At 41.8% G+C, this 11,038-nt stretch overlaps 2 long non-coding RNA genes across 2 annotated transcripts in view; one reads left to right on the top strand and one right to left on the bottom strand.

Annotated features, from left to right (window-relative positions):
* Window positions 1–6,955: 6,955 nt before the first annotated feature.
* Window positions 6,956–11,038, top strand: part of LOC116691677 (uncharacterized) — a 22,079-nt gene continuing 17,996 nt past the window's right edge. The window contains exon 1 of the long non-coding RNA XR_004332531.1: window positions 6,956–7,099. This is a non-coding gene — a long non-coding RNA (uncharacterized LOC116691677). The remainder of the gene's footprint in view (window positions 7,100–11,038) is intronic.
* The window catches only part of LOC116691678 (uncharacterized), a 15,459-nt gene continuing 12,699 nt past the window's right edge, over window positions 8,279–11,038 (bottom strand). Inside the window, exon 3 of the long non-coding RNA XR_004332532.1 lies at window positions 8,279–8,290. This is a non-coding gene — a long non-coding RNA (uncharacterized LOC116691678). The remainder of the gene's footprint in view (window positions 8,291–11,038) is intronic.

The following is an 11,038-nucleotide window of genomic DNA, read 5'->3' as shown; positions in this document are numbered from 1 at the left end:
TGTGTGTGTGTGTGTGTGTGTGTGGTTGTAGGTGGGTGAGTGAGGGAAACCATTCCGGCTCCTTCTAAAATTACATTACAGACAGAAGTGGATAACATTCACACATACACACAGACAAAGACCACTGGGAATCCGTTCCAACTGGCGATTAGCAGAGGCGGAAACTCAGGAGATGTCTCTATGTACACACTCCCATCTAGTGAACTCATTTTCCAGTGGAAACTTTTCCTCTGTACGTCTGGGACCCCTCTCTGCTCCACATCAGAAGGAAAGTTAAGGGTGGACTATTAGATCGGAAACAATACAATGCATTTACTGTATATACAGCAAGTGTTCGTTTGTGTGTGTGTGTGTAGAGAGAATGTGCGTGATCGGGTTGATTTTGAGCTTGCTCACAGATAATTTCGACCACATCTCATCTGATAAAAGTGTTCTAAGGTGTGAATTGACACATTCATTTTGAGTTAACATCAATGCATTAGAAACATAGCTTTCTGATACAGTTGCTTCAAGTCTGGTATGAAGAGTCCTGGGCAGAGAATCTGTGTTTTACATGTACGCATGCACGCACGCACGCGCGCACACGCACGCACACACAGACAAATGGACGCCTTTAGCCTAAAGAAGCAGTATCTGTGACACACCTGAAGCATCAATGTCACTGGCACCAATCTAATCTTAGCTTCAAACAGAAATAGACAGACAGATAGACTCTTATGTTGTTAACTTGACTCAAGCTGAGAAGCAGTTTAAGTCTAGCTTAAACTAATATGAGTCTAGCTCTGGTTCACAGGACTATTTACTTTATGATCGACCTCTGCTTGATTTCCTCTTCATCCATCAGTGATCCTCATCCTACAATATTATCTGCATGTACCCACATATTCAAAGCCTCTCAGTGTTCATCTCCATCATCTCTACCACTACCACCGTGGTCCTTATCCAAACAGCATGCTCTCTTATGCTGTCCACATCAGTTTCCTCACTGTCCTCTTCTTTTTCTCCCTAATCACCCTTCAAAGTTTAAAGCGCTCGTGTAATCAGCTGTGCGGCTCAGCGGGGAAATCCCCTTAAAATGACTACAGGAACTACTCCAAAACTAATCTCGCTTTCAGACACTCACCCCTCCCTTTCCTTCGCTCTCTCTTTGTCTTTTTTTCTTCCTTCACTCTGGGTGTTTCTCAATGTCAAGGATCCTTCCTTGGTAGGACTCGTCCTTCAAAGGAAGGATCCTTCAGGAGCAGGTCAGAGTCCTCCTTAGCATTTGGAGAAAATGTACAATGGAACAGGCTATCAAGTGCACGTTTGCGGGCTGGCGTCACTAATTTTTTTGCTGCATTTCAAAACACTGGATGAATGGTTGTGGAAGTGTTAACTGTGCTGTTAATTATGCTGTGGGATGTAGAAAATGAATCAGCAGCCATTTCTTAATGTCACGGAAGAATCCTCCAAAGCCATGAGGAGGACGCTACGTCATCAAGTCCGTGAAGGACCGTTCCAATTTCGAGCATCCTCCGAATTCCTCCGAGGACGATAGCCTTCATTCAGAAAATTCCCATTGACGGAGAAGGATGCATATGTGTATCCTTCGCGGTCCCAAATCACCCACAATCTATGCGCGAGCCTTTGACGGCTCGTTTTAAAAAAAACAGCTGATATAAGCGGAGTTCGAGCGGCATCGCTGACGGTGAAGTATAATTTAAATGTAAGTATCTTTAGTGTGTGCCGTACATTTGTTATCACCGTTAATGTTTTACATTAATGTCAAGCTTAACGCTTTAAAGCTTGTACAAATGCTTAATAATTAGGTAGATACACCCCGAGTGACGAACTAACTGAACCTGTCAGTAACATTCGGTGTTAGCTAGCTAGGTTGCCGTCTTTGTAAAGTTTAATGTGGCAAGTTCATCTCTTTATATGCCGTTATCGTAAAGCGTAACGTTAGCAATAGCAGAGTTTTAGAAAGTTGGTGTTTATCACTGGTGTTATCTGTAGACGGGATTATCACTGACCATGTTAACTTCACTAGCCGTTCAACGAAGGCTGACATGTATGAGCACTCCCGTGTAATAACGGTAGTATAGCATTCATAAAGTAGTTAAACATCTTTATGTGTGTTTAACTGTCTTTTAACAGGGACTAACGGAGGCGGTCACCAAGGGCGGCAAAGCCAGACCAGACGGGAGACAGAGGCAAAGAGAGATGTTGAATACATTATTTGCTATATTAAGATTGTCTTTCTAACAATAAATGCTTTAAATTAACTGGTTTGTCCGTGTCATTAAGTTCTTGGTTGTGTATATAATTTAAGTTTTTCAAGGTCTATTTTCCCATCAAATTGTGACCTGGACAGGGAAACTTCAATTATTACTATAAGTCAACAATTATATTCGATGCTATCTGTAACATGTTTAAAAAAAGAAAAGTACTGTTAAAATTAGCTTGCAGTTTACTGCATACATGTAAGATTAGCTTATTTTACAGGTCAAGAAATGAAAAATATGATCAGCAACTACAAGGTTAACCAGCTAATGAGCTACCACAGGCAGGTATGACATGCAGTAAACTGTAAGTGAGAAAGATTAAATAATACTGTTGACACGTGTCAAACATGAAAAGTCATACCATTGATAAAAATCCGCCAACACAGTAAAGGTAGGTGTGTGTAATGGTCAAGGGTTGTTACGTTCATGATGAAGAAAACTACACAGTGGACTTTACCTGTATAATATACTTGTGATGCAACTGTAACAGGACAGGTTGACTAACCTAAAACCTTCTCCTTGTCTGCAGTCTGCAAGCAACACCATCATCGGCAGCTGTCTGATCGCCCTTCATGTTGAATAATATACTTGTGTGTACAGTATATAGTAATGTTTGAACATGTACACCTTACGAGTTGTTACAACAGCATCAGAACAATTCCACGTCAAAATTTAACGGAAATAACAGTAACAATAATAGTTTATTATATAAACACGCCCAAGAACTTAATGACACGGACAAACCAGTTAATTTAAAGCATTTATTGTTAGAAAGACAATCTTTAATATAGCAAATAATGTATTCAACATCTTTCTTTGGCCTCTGTCTCCCTGCTGGTCGTGGCTTTGCCGTCCTTGGTGACCGCCTCCGTTAGTCCCTGTTAAAAGACAGTTAACACAACATAAAGATGTTTAACTACGTTATGAATGCTATAACATACCGTTATTACACGGAGTGCTCAACATGTCAGCCTTCGTTAAACGGTGTTAGTGAAGTTAACATGGTGCAGTGTACCTCCCGTCTACAGATACAACCAGTGATAAACACACAAACTTTCTAAATCTCTGTAACGTTAGCATATCGGTAAGGCATATAAGAGAGATGAATATGCCACGTGCATAAACTTTACAAAGACAGCAACCTAGCTAGCTAACAGCAGATATTATATAATAGGTTCGTTATCACGTTAGCTCGGGGTGTATCTACCAATTATTATGGAATTTGTACAAGCTTAAGCGTTAAGCTTTACATTAATGTAAAACATTAACGGTGATAACAAATGTACGGCACACACTAAAGATTTAAATTATAACTTCACCGTCAGCCATGCCGCTCGAACTCCGCGAGGTCCGCTATATTTTTTAACGAGCCGGCAAAGGCCCGCGCATAGGATTGTGGGTGATTTGGGACGCGAGGATACACATATGCATCCTTCTCTGTCTATGGGAAATTTTATGAATGAAGGACTGAGTCCTTGGAGGATTCGGAGGATCTTGACATTGGAACGGTCCTTCGGCGGGCGTTGATGACGTTGATGACGTGAAGCCTCAAAATTCTGGCTTTTGAGGATCCTTCCTTGACATTGGGAAACACCCTCTGTCTCATCTGTCTCCTTTCACAATGATCGATGTTAATTAGTTTCATTTTTGTATCGTTTTTGGCTTTAGCCATTCCCTTTTTGTGAGTCCACAACTATAGTTTCATCCTTTCACAAAGAAGTTTCACTTAGAAGCCACATTGCAATAATACTGCACCCAAAGTGTATCTTAGAATCAAAAGCTTGTCCCTGTAGGCTTGCAAGCTACCTTGCAGCTTGCAGCACCTTTAAAATAAATTATTTTTTGAACATGTCACGCATATTCTTATTTGTTTATTCTGTACAAAACGGGGCAGGTATGTGCAGGACTAGTTAAAACAGAGTGCATCAGAACAGCGGAATGTAATTGCTTGATGAATAAGCTGCTGTATGTCAATACGTATAATTACAAAATATACTGGAGATGTTTTCAAAAATAAGAGTCTTTTGGATCTGTTAGAAGGCAAATCTAAGGAGATAAAAATATCTCATTGGTTAAAGCTTTAGTATGTAACTTTTGATGTAAATGAACGTCCGTTACATTCAAGCCATTGCCAAATAAGTTGCTACCAAGCTCATTAAGACTGTCAGCTCCGCACTCTCTCTGTATTTCTCACTATGGCTATTTTTTTGGGAACATTGTGTTGTCCGGCCATTTTCCGGCAGACAAATGACCTCTTCTGAAAAGCTCATGTCTTTTAATCCTGTGCGTTGAGATTGTGTCTATTTCTGTTTCCTGTATGTTTCTGTTTCTTGTTTACTTCTGTTTATTGATTGTGTGTATTTCTGTTCTGTGATTATTGTGTAGGTAGTGTTGTTTCGGTAGTTTCTTTTTTTTCTGTCATGTCCTAGTTTCCTCCCTTGTCAACGTCTAGTTATACTTCCTGTCTTGTGTTTGTCCCATGAGTGTCTGTATGTTCTGTTTCCTGTTTTATTTTGATAGTCTGTTTTTCTGTCTTGTCGAACTACCTGCCTTGTGTTTTCCCGCCTCTGTGACTGTCGTCCCCGCCCTCATGAGTTTCACCTGTTGTATCACCTGTTCCCTCTTGTATTTAACCTCTGTTTCCCCTTTGTCTCGTGTCCGATCCTTGTTTGGTTTGTTGGTGTGTCTGTTCCTGTCGGCTTGTCATCGTTTGGGTTTCTCCCTCCAGTCTTTATTTTCCCTGAGTTTTTACCCCGTCTCTGTGTTCCTGTTTTTGTGTTCCCGTTTTTGGTTTTATTTTTCTCTTGGATTTTTGTGTTTTTGGATCCCTTTTGGTAATACCCGGTTTTTGTTTAATAAACTATAACAATAAGTCACTCCTACTTGCCTGCTTATCTCTGCGTTCGAGTCCTCAATTTCCTGTAACGTGACACCGTATCCTCCTTGGCTACTAGCAGCTGCGTGAAGGAGGAGTGGGGGGGGCACGTACACAGTTACTGAAGGCTATATCATGTGGACGCGCTGACAGTGTTATTAGTTAGAATTCCTCATGGAGGCGACAGAAACTACGCACTATAGCTGTAGCGGTACCACTCACACTAGTGACAATGGGGAGAAAACGAACGGAAACCAGAGCAACCAATAACAAACATTACCTCAGTACACAGTGAAACATTGATCACCTGATCTCATACATTTTGACTTATACACCTGAGTAGAAACTTTGTAAGTGCTTGTCAATATACACAATTATACTTTTACTTTTTCTGCAGTACAAATATCAAAGTTACTGGTTTGGAGGATAATGTGTCAAATAACACATCTCTGGTGAAAAACTGAAAGACACCTGACCCTGAACCAGTGCCAGACGGTAGAAAGAGCTCAACCAGATGGAATTTAGAACCAGCTGTTGCCTTGAACGCACATACAGACACACTCACAACGATAGAAACTAATGCACATGAACACATATTACCTAAAACCTGCCGGGACATACACAAAACACACACATACTAGGGCTCTCAAACCTGGGAGCTGTATTCTCAGAGAATGAGTTCCATCTTTGAAGGAGAGGAAGTAATCACACAGAAAATTGCAGCCATGAAAGTTAAAGGAAGGATCTGTAAAATCAGGTTGTAGTCATTATGGGCGTAGGATGTAGGATGTCTGCTCAGGGTTGAGACATGCGTTTTTACCATTTTGTCAACTAAGTTCACAAGTCACTGAACTTAATGATATAATTATGGGTGGGTGACCTTTTGCAAAAGATTCTTCTTGGAAAAAAGCAATTCAGTTCTGAGAAAATGTGCAACTCACTACTCTACAGTCAGTAGTCATTTAACTTCATAATAGTAATAGGGATAATAGTAACATTCACTTAGTTGTGGATCATGGCAGTCCACTGACCTAGAATTAGAGTGAGTGTATCCCCATCCACCAAGAAGGTTACGTTTTCGGTTTGGTTCGTCTGTTTCTTTGATTGGTGGGAGGGTGTCGTATGGGCAAAGGTAGAACCCTTTAAATTCTGGAGCGGATCTGAAAACCCTGGGTGGATACACAAATTATTTTTCACTTTCGTTAAAGGTGCAATATGCAACATATTTACTGTAATAAATCCAAAGATGACCCCAATGCGCCATCAGATACAAAGGAAACAAGCTAAGTTGAAATACTATCTTTTCCGGCGACAATGCTAATGCCAGTATTTTCTCCTTTTGAAATGTCTGTTCCGTGACGGAATATCTGTTTGTGTTTTGGCCTGGGTGTTGGTCTCAATTGCCCAGTTTGACAGCCAGGCCCGGTTGCCAGATATACCTGTAAAAAACGTAAAACCAGTGCGCTACAGCTAAAGTACAGCCTTGGAAGGCAGATTCTACCCGACCTAAAAAACCCAGCATGTTTCTAACAGTTTCGTGACTAGAGACATAACAAACCCTGGGTAAATATTGGAGATGTAACGTTATTTAAAGTATGGAGACAAAGAGTTGGCTAATTTCGTCCTGAACAGGTAAGCACAAATGAATTACGAATTATCCAATGATACCCCGACCTTTCAGGCTAATTAATCACGTCTACAAGGGACGGGCCTTTTATGTCATTTCAACGTTTGTGCACTCACATTGAGTTATTTAGTAATCAAGTTGGTTACTCGCAAAAAACAATTGACAAACAGCCAGTAAAGTGATCCCAACTTGTCCTGGCTAACGCCGCCATGCTAACATGTCATAACTGCTAATGTTAGCTAACGTTGCCGGAGGACCAGGCAAGCGGACCATGGCTGTTTACAACGTGTAGCCTGTTCAGCGGCTGTAGCAGACAATGGTGAGTTATTTTAAGTCAAGCGATTGTTACCGTAATTCTAAGCCAATAAAGGGTGTATTTCAGTCGAGTGGAAAAGGACAGCAAGGTCATTTTATTTTTAGTGGTTCTCACCTTAATTCTAAGTTGAGGAAGTGTGTCTGTCCGTCGGGTGGAGAGGACAGCGAGGTTGTGGGGGTTTTAGTGGTTCCTACTGTAACTCTAAACCGAGGAAGTGTGTCTGTCCATCGGGGGAGACAACTAGGGCTGGGATGGTTACCGCATTCCCGCGGTCACGTGACGCCTACCGCGGTCTGAGCTTGTCACGTCAATACTGCAAAAAAACATGCTTGCACGAGTGCACGCTGTGTCTAATGACATGGATTCATTGAATCTAATGACATGGATTGTGTCTGATGACATTGTGTCTTACATGATTTCAAGGTTTTCTAAACAAAACTTGGAGCAAATCCGACCTTTAATGCGAGTAATGTTCCATGAGACATAGTGGCCCAATCCCACAGTGAGCCCTGAGGACTGAGGACTAAAGACTCACAGACTTAACTGATCTCAGGTGCTGTGAGTGAGTGTGAGGCCACATGGGCTCAGATAGGTAGAAATAGGATTGGTACAGCAATTCACGAGATCACGTTACCTTGGCTGCGTTTAATATCAAAAACGTAGTTGACACTTACCGGTTTGGGTATCTACATTTCAAGTTTGTTGCTTTCCACACGGCCAAGGCACGGGACTCGCTTGCGGATTTCAATTTTTTTTCAAATTCTTGTTTTACAAGCTGGACAACAGGTCCATTCCGTCCACTTTGAACTGGGGGTAATTCCCTTTGGTGAAGTCTGCATCGATGCAGACTCACTGAAATGACTCAGTAAGTATGAATGAAATGACTCGGTAAAGTGTGTATGAAATGACTCGCTAAAGTGTGTATGAAATGACTCGCTAAGTGTGTATGAAATGACTCGCTAAGTGCGACATTGGGACAACCCTAATATCGCAAGAACACGCACCAAAGTCCGTGAGTCAAGACTTTGGGATTGGGCCAGTAACATTCCATTCGTGTTGACTATTAGGCCTATATTTCAGAGTACCTGTTTAATGACTTAGCCTTTCCTACCGTAATACACGGTAGGAAAGGCAAAGACATTTCTCTGTTTTCTGCTGATGTAGGCACATCAACGTTACAGCTGCAGTGTTTATCATTGCACATTATCCTAGCAGTTAGCAGAGTCTGTTTATACTGTAGTTTTATCCTGATAAAACGGCACGGTTGAATTTCAGCCTGCATGAACGTTTTGTAGCCTAACAGGGGTTTTTATTGGTCGAGAGAGCAACACGTTAGCAAACTCCTGAATCGCCCTCTTGTTTTTGTCTGCTCAGCTAATAGAGGGGCTGCACTGGAGGGTTAAGCCAATGTTTTTCTCAGAGGTAACACCATTTACTTTACCAGCAGTAGTGACAATAGATAAAGCCACCGTGTCTTGAGAAGCTAGCTGGTTGTTTTATGGTTCACTTTTAACTCTTTTTCCTCTCTCTTTTCCTCACAGCGGCGCTCATACTGCTCTCTCTCTCTTTGCGCGACCACACAGGCATTGACGTCACTCACTTAAGGCACCCTGCCATTCTTTAACTTATGCTAAAGGGGTTGTGGTATACCACGCTACCACAGGAATCTCTTGCTTTTCAACCTCGGTAAGAAAAAATCCATACATCCCAGCCCTAGAGATGACTCTCTCCAGTACTTTGAATTAGGACTGCAGTAACTATTTTAAACGCTAGCTGTCAGTATTACATATTGCACCTTTAACATTACGAGACCTTCCTGACTAGGGAAATTCACACTGCATTAACATTGTGGGATAGAGCATGCGTTGGTGGAGGTGAGCCCTCTCAGTGCCCTTCAAGTTTAAATAAGGTTTTACAATCCATAGTAAGACGAAAATGCAGTATATTGATGAAGGAATTTAAGGGTGTGTTGATCAAGATTCAGCTTGAATATGTAAACCTGACAATTTGTCTTTGACCCAGGTATCTATCTGCCAAGAGCTGACATTACCAATGACCTTGTGTTGATATACAGCATATGACAAGAATACTTTTGAGTTCCAGGTTCATTCCTGATCAATGGTTCATGTTGAGTTAGGACAGGTTAAAGACATTTTCTGGTTTGAAGGGAAACACCAACAAGTACTCCACATGAATGTTTTTCCTTTGGTTCTTTATATATCCCAGCTACCAGCCTTGTAGAGTGGATGTTTATGTTTGTGTCTGTGTGTGTGATAGGTAAACAGATTCGGCGACCAGCCCAATGGAAAAGCGACTGCTGCCTATCTTACGAGATACGGGGATGTTGTGTGTGTGCGTGCTTGTGTTTTGCTCCCAGGGTGGTTATCAGGTGCAGTAGGCGGCAGGAACAGCTGCACTGACCCCCAGCTGATATACCACTTGAATGCAAAAGGGACAAAGTTGGACCCTGTGTTCGTGTGTGAGCAAGTGTGTAAGATTATTTGTGTGTGTTTGTGTGTGTGTGTGTTTGTGGGCTGGCACAGAAGCGACAGGGTTATTTCTTTTGGCACCCAGTAATTAGCTCTAGGAACAGCCACAGAGGTTCCAAATGTTGAGACATCCTGTGCTCCTGGAAGCGTTTAATGCTTTGGCAATTGTTACACCCTGACTGATCCTGAACACAGGTCTCTGTCAGAGGTCTATATCGGGTTGCTTGCTTGGACTTCATGGCTTTGTCACATGAACTAGTAAAACATTAAACAGTGAGCGCAAATACTTCTCACTTTTGGTATCCAGATGTATAATAATAAGTATAACAATACTGCAGGTATTGTACATATTTCTGGACACTTTTCGGGGTCCAGGACCACACCTCTGGGTGGGCATTTCCCATGGCAGTGAGTGACTGACCGTCATCTGAGGGCTGACGCTACTAGAAGATGTGCTGTGTTTACATCATAACGTTCAGTCTGTAATTATGTGCAACTGTGTCAGCCTCCTCGTAACATTGGGTTTTTTGTGTCCGACCACACAGATTTTGCACCAAGCAAATAACTGGAAACCAATATTTTCAGGTGGTACAAAAAAATCCCATCCCCTGAAGAACACTAATGTAGGGGGCGCTATCAGGGCAGAAATAGATTACAACTTAGATATCATACTGATATTTGTGCAAAAATGAATTCTAATTTGAGATTGATCTTTAAGGATCTGCCCCTCTGGCAACCAAATAAAACATCTCATGTTTTTGGATTAAAGCTTGAAATGACTTCTGCCTTGATTGTGACAATTTATTTCACATATTATCATATTGTAGAAAAATGTCTGAAAAAGATGGATTTGCTGATTGAAGAGTCAACATTAAACAGAGCTGTCTGAGGCTAAACACTGATACAACATAACATCATCAAGATGTTAACTTGCTTCTTGCTACTCTTGAGGTTTTACCCATCATTTAATTCTGTTTCAGCCTCAGTAGTCACTACCATAAAGTCAGTAAATGGAGCTTTGGCTCCGACACATTCAATTCGGAGAAGCCAGTGGTGTTTTTTGTATACTAATGTTGGGAAATGTCTTTCCTGGCATTTGATGATCCAGCTCCATTTTTAGTACTGTTATGTCTAACCTGGGATCAGGAGAGCCTTATACACTGAGTTTCAAAGAAACAATACTTGAACTGCTGTCAACATTTTCTAACTGGGGGGTTGTTGCAATTTCCTGAATCTAAATGCATGAACCCTGCGCACACGCACACACACAAGCCTGGAAGGATCTCATGTGGTTACACTCTTCTACTGTTGACTTTTGGAACAAAAGACAAGAGAGTCCATGCATGTGTGCGGTGTTCACCGTCCAAGGGAGGCTGTCATGACTCCATCCAAAGAGAGAGAGAGCGAGAGCGCGCACGCACGCACGCACGCACGCACGCACGCACGCACGCACGCACGCACGCACGC

Source organism: Etheostoma spectabile, chromosome 6 (genome assembly GCF_008692095.1).
Source record: "Etheostoma spectabile isolate EspeVRDwgs_2016 chromosome 6, UIUC_Espe_1.0, whole genome shotgun sequence".
NCBI lineage: Eukaryota > Metazoa > Chordata > Actinopteri > Perciformes > Percidae > Etheostoma > Etheostoma spectabile.
Note: the sequence above shows the minus strand (reverse complement) of the source record. Positions and strands in the feature narration are given on the sequence as shown.